The 7,500-nt window shown below is 51.4% G+C and overlaps 1 pseudogene; it reads left to right on the forward strand.

The window, feature by feature from the left end:
• Window positions 1–1,489, forward strand: part of LOC124567859 — a 2,980-nt pseudogene extending 1,491 nt beyond the window's left edge.
• The last annotated feature ends 6,011 nt before the right edge of the window (window positions 1,490–7,500 follow it).

Consider the following 7,500-nt stretch of genomic DNA (forward strand, 5'->3'; position numbering starts at 1 on the left):
TGAACCAAACGCCGAGTTAAGGCGCCCGAATCGACGCTCATGGGAAACCATGAAAGGCGTTGGTTGCTTAAGACAGCAGGACGGTGGCCATGGAAGTCGGAATCCGCTAAGGAGTGTGTAACAACTCACCTGCCGAAGCAACTAGCCCTGAAAATGGATGGCGCTGAAGCGTCGTGCCTATACTCGGCCGTCAGTCTGGCAGTCATGGCCGGTCCTTGCGGCCGGCCGCGAAGCCCTGACGAGTAGGAGGGTCGCGGCGGTGGGCGCAGAAGGGTCTGGGCGTGAGCCTGCCTGGAGCCGCCGTCGGTGCAGATCTTGGTGGTAGTAGCAAATACTCCAGCGAGGCCCTGGAGGGCTGACGCGGAGAAGGGTTTCGTGTGAACAGCCGTTGCACACGAGTCAGTCGATCCTAAGCCCTAGGAGAAATCCGATGTTGATGGGGGCCGTCATAGCATGATGCACTTTGTGCTGGCCCCCGTTGGGCGAAAGGGAATCCGGTTCCTATTCCGGAACCCGGCAGCGGAACCGATACAAGTCGGGCCCCTCTTTTAGAGATGCTCGTCGGGGTAACCCAAAAGGACCCGGAGACGCCGTCGGGAGATCGGGGAAGAGTTTTCTTTTCTGCATGAGCGTTCGAGTTCCCTGGAATCCTCTAGCAGGGAGATAGGGTTTGGAACGCGAAGAGCACCGCAGTTGCGGCGGTGTCCCGATCTTCCCCTCGGACCTTGAAAATCCGGGAGAGGGCCACGTGGAGGTGTCGCGCCGGTTCGTACCCATATCCGCAGCAGGTCTCCAAGGTGAAGAGCCTCTAGTCGATAGAATAATGTAGGTAAGGGAAGTCGGCAAATTGGATCCGTAACTTCGGGATAAGGATTGGCTCTGAGGATCGGGGCGTGTCGGGCTTGGTCGGGAAGTGGGTCAGCGCTAACGTGCCGGGCCTGGGCGAGGTGAGTGCCGTAGGGGTGCCGGTAAGTGCGGGCGTTTAGCGCGGGCGTGGTCTGCTCTCGCCGTTGGTTGGCCTCGTGCTGGCCGGCGGTGCAGGATGCGCGCGCCTGCGCGGCGTTCGCGCCCCGGTGCTTCAACCTGCGTGCAGGATCCGAGCTCGGTCCCGTGCCTTGGCCTCCCACGGATCTTCCTTGCTGCGAGGCCGCGTCCGCCTTAGCGTGCTCCTCCGGGGGCGCGCGGGTGCGCGGATTCTCTTCGGCCGCCATTCAACGATCAACTCAGAACTGGCACGGACTGGGGGAATCCGACTGTCTAATTAAAACAAAGCATTGCGATGGCCCTAGCGGGTGTTGACGCAATGTGATTTCTGCCCAGTGCTCTGAATGTCAACGTGAAGAAATTCAAGCAAGCGCGGGTAAACGGCGGGAGTAGCTATGACTCTCTTAAGGTAGCCAAATGCCTCGTCATCTAATTAGTGACGCGCATGAATGGATTAACGAGATTCCCGCTGTCCCTATCTACTCGCCGGGAAAGCGGTCTGCGTGGCGCCACCCGGGGGAGGTGTGTTGCCTCCCGATAACTGGGTTAAAACCGCCAGGAGACCCTCTGATTCCCTGAAATTTTGCCTTCAGCAGGGCTCAGAGGAACCTGAGTGGGGCGGGGACCGTAATGTCCTATCCCGTGGCCTTGACGTGGCCCTGGCGCTCAGTACCCCCACAAGATGGGGCGAAGCTAACACGGGAAGGGCCGTCCATGCATGACGTTAAAAAGGCTAGCCCTTAACTGGGTGCAACCCACACTGGTCCGCACTGGCCCACCGTGAATTAACAAAAGCGGTGGGTGAGACATGGTCGGTCATGATCCCCCAGTACGTGTGGAGACCCTCCGGGGAACGTAACTCGGGTTTGAGTGCCGCACCGTCTCGTTGATGTAAAACTCCACGGATAAGACCCGGACTGACTCCTTTAACACCTTCCGGGCTGCGTCGATAGGTGTGGGTTGTCGTGTGTCAAGGTAGGACGTAAAACTCCCGTCCTGGCAGGACGTTAAATGCCCCCAACCCAAGCGAAAGCAAAGGGTGCATGGCGCAGGGGGAGCTGCGTTACGAGAGACACGACACCGGTCTCTCCTGAGTTGAGCGCGGTAGCTGGGCGAGGGTATGAGGGTAAGTCTCACGACGATCCCGGAACCCTGCGGTCTGGCTGCTGCAGTTCCTCACGTCCTGGACGACGTTAAATGTCCCCCAACCCAAAGCGAAAGCAAAGGGTGCGTGGCGCAGGGGAAGCTGCGTCTGAAGGGACACAACACCTGTCCCTGTACAGGGCACAACAACACCAGTGCCCTGTCTTCCCACGGCCGCATTTGCTGGGGAGGGATCACGGCCTGAGCCGGCAAAGGCTCATCGCCGTGAACGGGAAGTCCCGGACATGTTCCGCCAAGCCAGGGCGTGGTGACATGTCCCTGGCTAGGTTAGATGGGGCCAGACCCCCGAACGTCTGGGAGACCGACCCAGCACCTGGGTAGGACTGGGTCCCTGGCCGTAAGGTGGAAACTCGGCCTAGTAGGGGGCGAAGGCCGAGGGGTGAATCCGCCTCTCCGGAATGCGGTGGGCATTTGCCGGGGAGGGACGGGTGAAATCCTCAGTGATGCGGTCGTGGAAGGGGACTAGTGAGCTGGAAACGGCTTGCTAAACCCAGCAGCTCAAAATGCTCTTGGTCAAGGGGCGGGACTGGTGAGCGAGCTGCACAATAGCCCCCCCCATGCCAGAGGTGCCGGTCGGGGGAAACAGACGGGCCCCATTTTCCTTTTTCACTCTCTAATCATGGCTGAGCAAACAGAGGGTGAAACGGCGCTTTCGGAGCTGGAAGCTCCTATCGATTTGAATGCAGAACAGACTGTGATGGAAAGACATGCACGCTTTTTAAGGTTGCTTGACCGAAGCGTTAAGCATGGAAAGATCACTGCTGATCAAATCAGGGTGATTAAAGAAGACATTGCGAACTGGGCCCTGGCTCATGCCAAACTAGAGGGTCAGTACGCAGAGGTAAAGGCGGAAAATGAACGCCTGCGAAAAGAGCAACAGAGACCACAAAAGACTTATGCAGCTGCGTTAGCGGCAGCACCGGCAATTAAAAGAACAGTCCAGGAGACTATAAAACAAAACGTAGAAAAATCAGTCCCAACTTTGTTCATAAAACCAAAAAAGGGTGAGGATGTTAAAAAGGCCAAAGAAAAATTTGAACAGAGCATAAACCCGCGTGTAGACAAGATTAAAATTAACAATATAAGAACAACAAAAAATGTACTAATCGTAGAAGTGGCCTCAACTGAGGATAGCGACAAAATAATTAACAACCAGAAGCTAAAAGACTCATTTATATGTGAGAAACCACGCAAACGTCGCCCCCTAATGATGATGTACGACGTACCGTCGTACATGTCTCAGGACGATGTAACGGATTGTCTATACGCACAGAATTTTGAGGAAAAAATGACTCGCGAGGAGTTTAACGAGCAGTTAAAAATACGATTTAAAGCAGGTCCTCGTGACCGGAATACGGTACACTACGCAATTGAGGTTGCACCTGCACTGAGAAAGCAGATAATAGTGACAAATAGGCTATATATTGGCTATAATGCAATCTCAGTGAAAGATTATACGGCCTTAGCAAAGTGCTCTAAGTGCCAAGACTACGGCCATGTCGCTAAATATTGTAACTTTTTGAAGCCCGTGTGTGGAAACTGCGGGTGTGACACCCATGACAAAAAGAATTGCACAAAAGATACTCCACTGTGTATCCCATGCAGATATCGAAAGCGAACATGTAACACTCCTGGTAAGGAGTGTTTGACTTACAAGATACTTCTTCAGCGACTAATCCAGAGGACCGACTATGGCGACACGCTATAAGGTCACTCGTAGAAAGTCGCCAAGTAAAACATTGAGAGATGCGGGAAGGTGGAGAAAATTACAAGAGTCACTGTCCTCTTTGGATGGTGAGCAAGAGGAGGAAATAGCTAATGTTTACTCTGTTCCAGTGCCAACTGTACAACCGGAGACAGTGGACTTCTCGTGCCAGGTCGGAGGTTCTCCGGCCTGCCGGGGGAGTCTTCCAGGTTCGATGGTGGTGGAGGCGGCTGGGCTGGCGGGTCTCCCCTCCCCAGGTGGGGACAGTTCCTCGCGGAGGGAGGGAGAGATCTATGCTGTGCCGGTGCCTGAAGTGCAGCCCGAGACGGAGGACTTCTCCTGTCAGGTCGGGTCCTTCCTGGCCTCCAGGGGCGGCCTTCCGGAGTCACTTGGACCGTCGGCGGCCATGGCGGTGGGCTCCGCTTCTCGTCGAGATGGGGCGGAGCCGTCGGCGTCCGCGTCTGATGGTCCTGCAAAGGGAACAGATAAAGAGACTGCAGACTTGATTAAAGTAGCCACGTCTGTGAATAAATTAACCTTTGGTGATGGTGTAAAAATGGATGAGGTAGATGAGACTGTAGACTTGATCAAAGTAGTTACATCTGTAAATAAAATAACTCTGGATGATAGTGTAAATGTAGATGATGTAGAGGTAGACACTCAAGAACAGAAACGATCTTTTAACAATTGTCCGCCTGGAAATACTTACCTAATATGTGAGGAGACTCTGCGGTTGTCTAGGTTGGAAAACTCACAGATTCTTAACGCCGCATTGAGGCAGCTGGTCCGAGCTGGGCATCCCCGTGGAAATAAAATTACATTTCCAACTCTGGAGGATGCAGACTGTATAGAACTTGTTGCTTTAAACATTCCCACAGAATACGATAAACTATCTGATCTGGTTTCGAAAGTTTACATCCGGAGGGGTAGGAAATTTGATCTAAATAAAGTTTACGAAGATATGGTTAGAATGCACGGCAGAATTGCTTTTGATCCGGCCCAGGCTTGGCCTGCAAGCCACTTTTACACCAGATTCCCATGACTAGAATAAATTGTTTGCAGTTAAATACAATGCGGAGCTCATTGGTTACTCAGGAGCTCTGCAAATTGGCTGAAGAAAGGTATACTGACATCTTATTAATACAAGAGCCGTACTCTGCCTCAGGCAGGGTCCCGGGCCTCCCTGGAACAGCTCAGGTGATCTCGATCGGTCAAAATCCAATGTCAGTCATTGTTATAATAAACAAGTTAATCAAAACTACTGTTCTAACACAGTTTTGTAATACACATGTGACTGTAATCGAGATAAATTATTGTAATACACACTGGTTCTTCATAAATGTTTACTGCCAATACAGAGATGAAATACAAATATACCTGAGGCAATTGACAACTGTTTTGCGTGCCCTGGCTGGCAGACCACTTATTATTACAATGGACAGCAATGCAAAATCCCCTCTCTGGCACAGTGGAGCCCAGGACCAAAGAGGAATTGCGCTCGAGGATTTCATAATGGAACATCAATTACATGTAATAAACCTCCCTGGCAACCCTCCTACCTACAGGAGTCGAGCCGGGGCAGCGTCTCACATAGATGTGACGTTGAGTTCAGTTAACGTAGCAAATAATATTCAGAGTTGGAAAGTTCTAGAAAATCTCACAACAAGTGACCATAACATAATTGAATTTTCAGTCGCACTACTTGCGGAACACGTGCCAGAGGGGTGGACAACGCAATATGATTATGGGAGAGCCGATTGGGGCCTGCTGGAGGCAGAGTTCAATCCTCCAGAGTTGGAAGATGGCCCGTTTAACGTGGAAGAGGCTGTTGAGGCCTTGATTGTCTCTATAAAGGCGGCAGTGGCCGCAGCGATACCGACGCGAAGACGTCTCATACGCGAAACGACCTCTCCATGGACTCCGGAGCTCACTCGGCTCAGGCAGTCTATGAGAAGGGCACGACGCAGCTATCAGGCGTCTTTCACCCGAGACGAAAGGCAATACCATCTTGCCATGTACAGGAGACGAAAATGGATTTTCAAAGAAACCCTAAGGCAACATCGCCAGCGAAGTTGGGAGGACTTTGTAAAGTCTCATCTTACCCTAGACCCATGGGGTATCCCATATAAAATGGTGAGAGAGAAGATACATTCTCCAATGCATCTCTCGACAGTAAGACTTGGAGACAATGACAGTATGACGAAAGACTGGGTGGAGACGGCTGAGGAGTTACTTAATGTGCTCCTCCCCGACGACCGACCGGAAACAGACAACGAGATGCAACAGGAGATTAGGATCCAGGATCAGACGGAGTACAATAATGAACTACAAGTATACCCCTTCTCGGTTGAGGAGGTACAAACAGCTATACTCTCTTTTGCCAGACGCAAGGCCCCAGGGCCAGACGCAATACCTGCGGAAGTTCTGCAGAATATTGTGCACAAGATAGCCCCAGGCCTTGCAAAGATATACAACAGGTGTCTGGAAACACAGTCCTTCCCAACTCGCTGGAAGACTGCGGAAGTGATAATAATTAAGAAGTCACCAGAAAAAGATCCAACAATACCAAAGTCCTATAGGCCTATATGCCTCTTGGATGTCCTGGGAAAGACGCTTGAGAAGCTGCTGGTCTCAAGGCTGTCAAGTCACAGAATCCTTCGTGGAATGAGTGACATGCAATACGGTTTCCGTAAAGGCAAATCAACATCTGATGCCGTAAATAAGGTCGCAAGTATTGTACACTCATCTACAAGGAAATATGTTCTTGGAGTCATGGTGGATATCTCCGGCGCCTTCGACAACCTGTGGTGGCCGGCGCTTTTCTCTCGTCTTCGGGAGATTGAGTGTCCGGTAATGCTATACGGTTGTTTGAGGGACTACTGCCGGAATAGGGTTGCTAAAATCACGGCTCCTGGTGCTGTGGTGTTTAAGAACATATCAAAGGGCTGTCCACAGGGTTCTGTGTGCGGCCCTTTATTCTGGGATATAAACATGGATCCTCTGCTGAGAACTCTTGAGGAGAACAGTGTAGCACTAGGAGTCGTGGCATATGCAGATGATCTCCTCGTCCTTATCGAGGGCGACAGTCGTACCGAAATAGAGACAAATGCAGGCCATGTTTTCGAGATCTTAACACAATGGTGTAAATCTTCTAAGTTAGAAATTGCACCTCACAAATCTCAATACATTCTCCTTAAGGGCAAATTGGCCCGTGACCCCATCATAAGATTAGACAATAAAGTAGTGGCGCGTACACGAGTTGCGAAATATTTGGGCGTCCTCATAGATGAGGCATGGAGTTACGTGCCACATATTAATCATGTTGCTTCAAAAGCATTAGCAGTCTTAAATAAACTGATTAGTATAGCCCAACGGCGTTTTCATCTACCTCCGTTGGCAACAAAAATGTATCATAACTGCATTTTAGCACCAATAGTAGGATACGGCTCCAGTGCCTGGGCCCACAAACTCACTCAGGTGAGGCCTGCGCTTATGGTCAGGCGAATTCAACGCAATGTTATTCTTAGATGCATAGGTGCCTTCGGCACCACACCAACAGATGCTCTCAGTATTATTATGGGCCTATGCCCACTGGATCTGATAATACGGCAAAACGCGGCAGTACACTGGCTGGTAAAACGGGATTT

Source organism: Schistocerca americana, unplaced genomic scaffold, assembly GCF_021461395.2.
Source record: "Schistocerca americana isolate TAMUIC-IGC-003095 unplaced genomic scaffold, iqSchAmer2.1 HiC_scaffold_141, whole genome shotgun sequence".
Classification (NCBI taxonomy): Eukaryota; Metazoa; Arthropoda; class Insecta; order Orthoptera; family Acrididae; genus Schistocerca; species Schistocerca americana.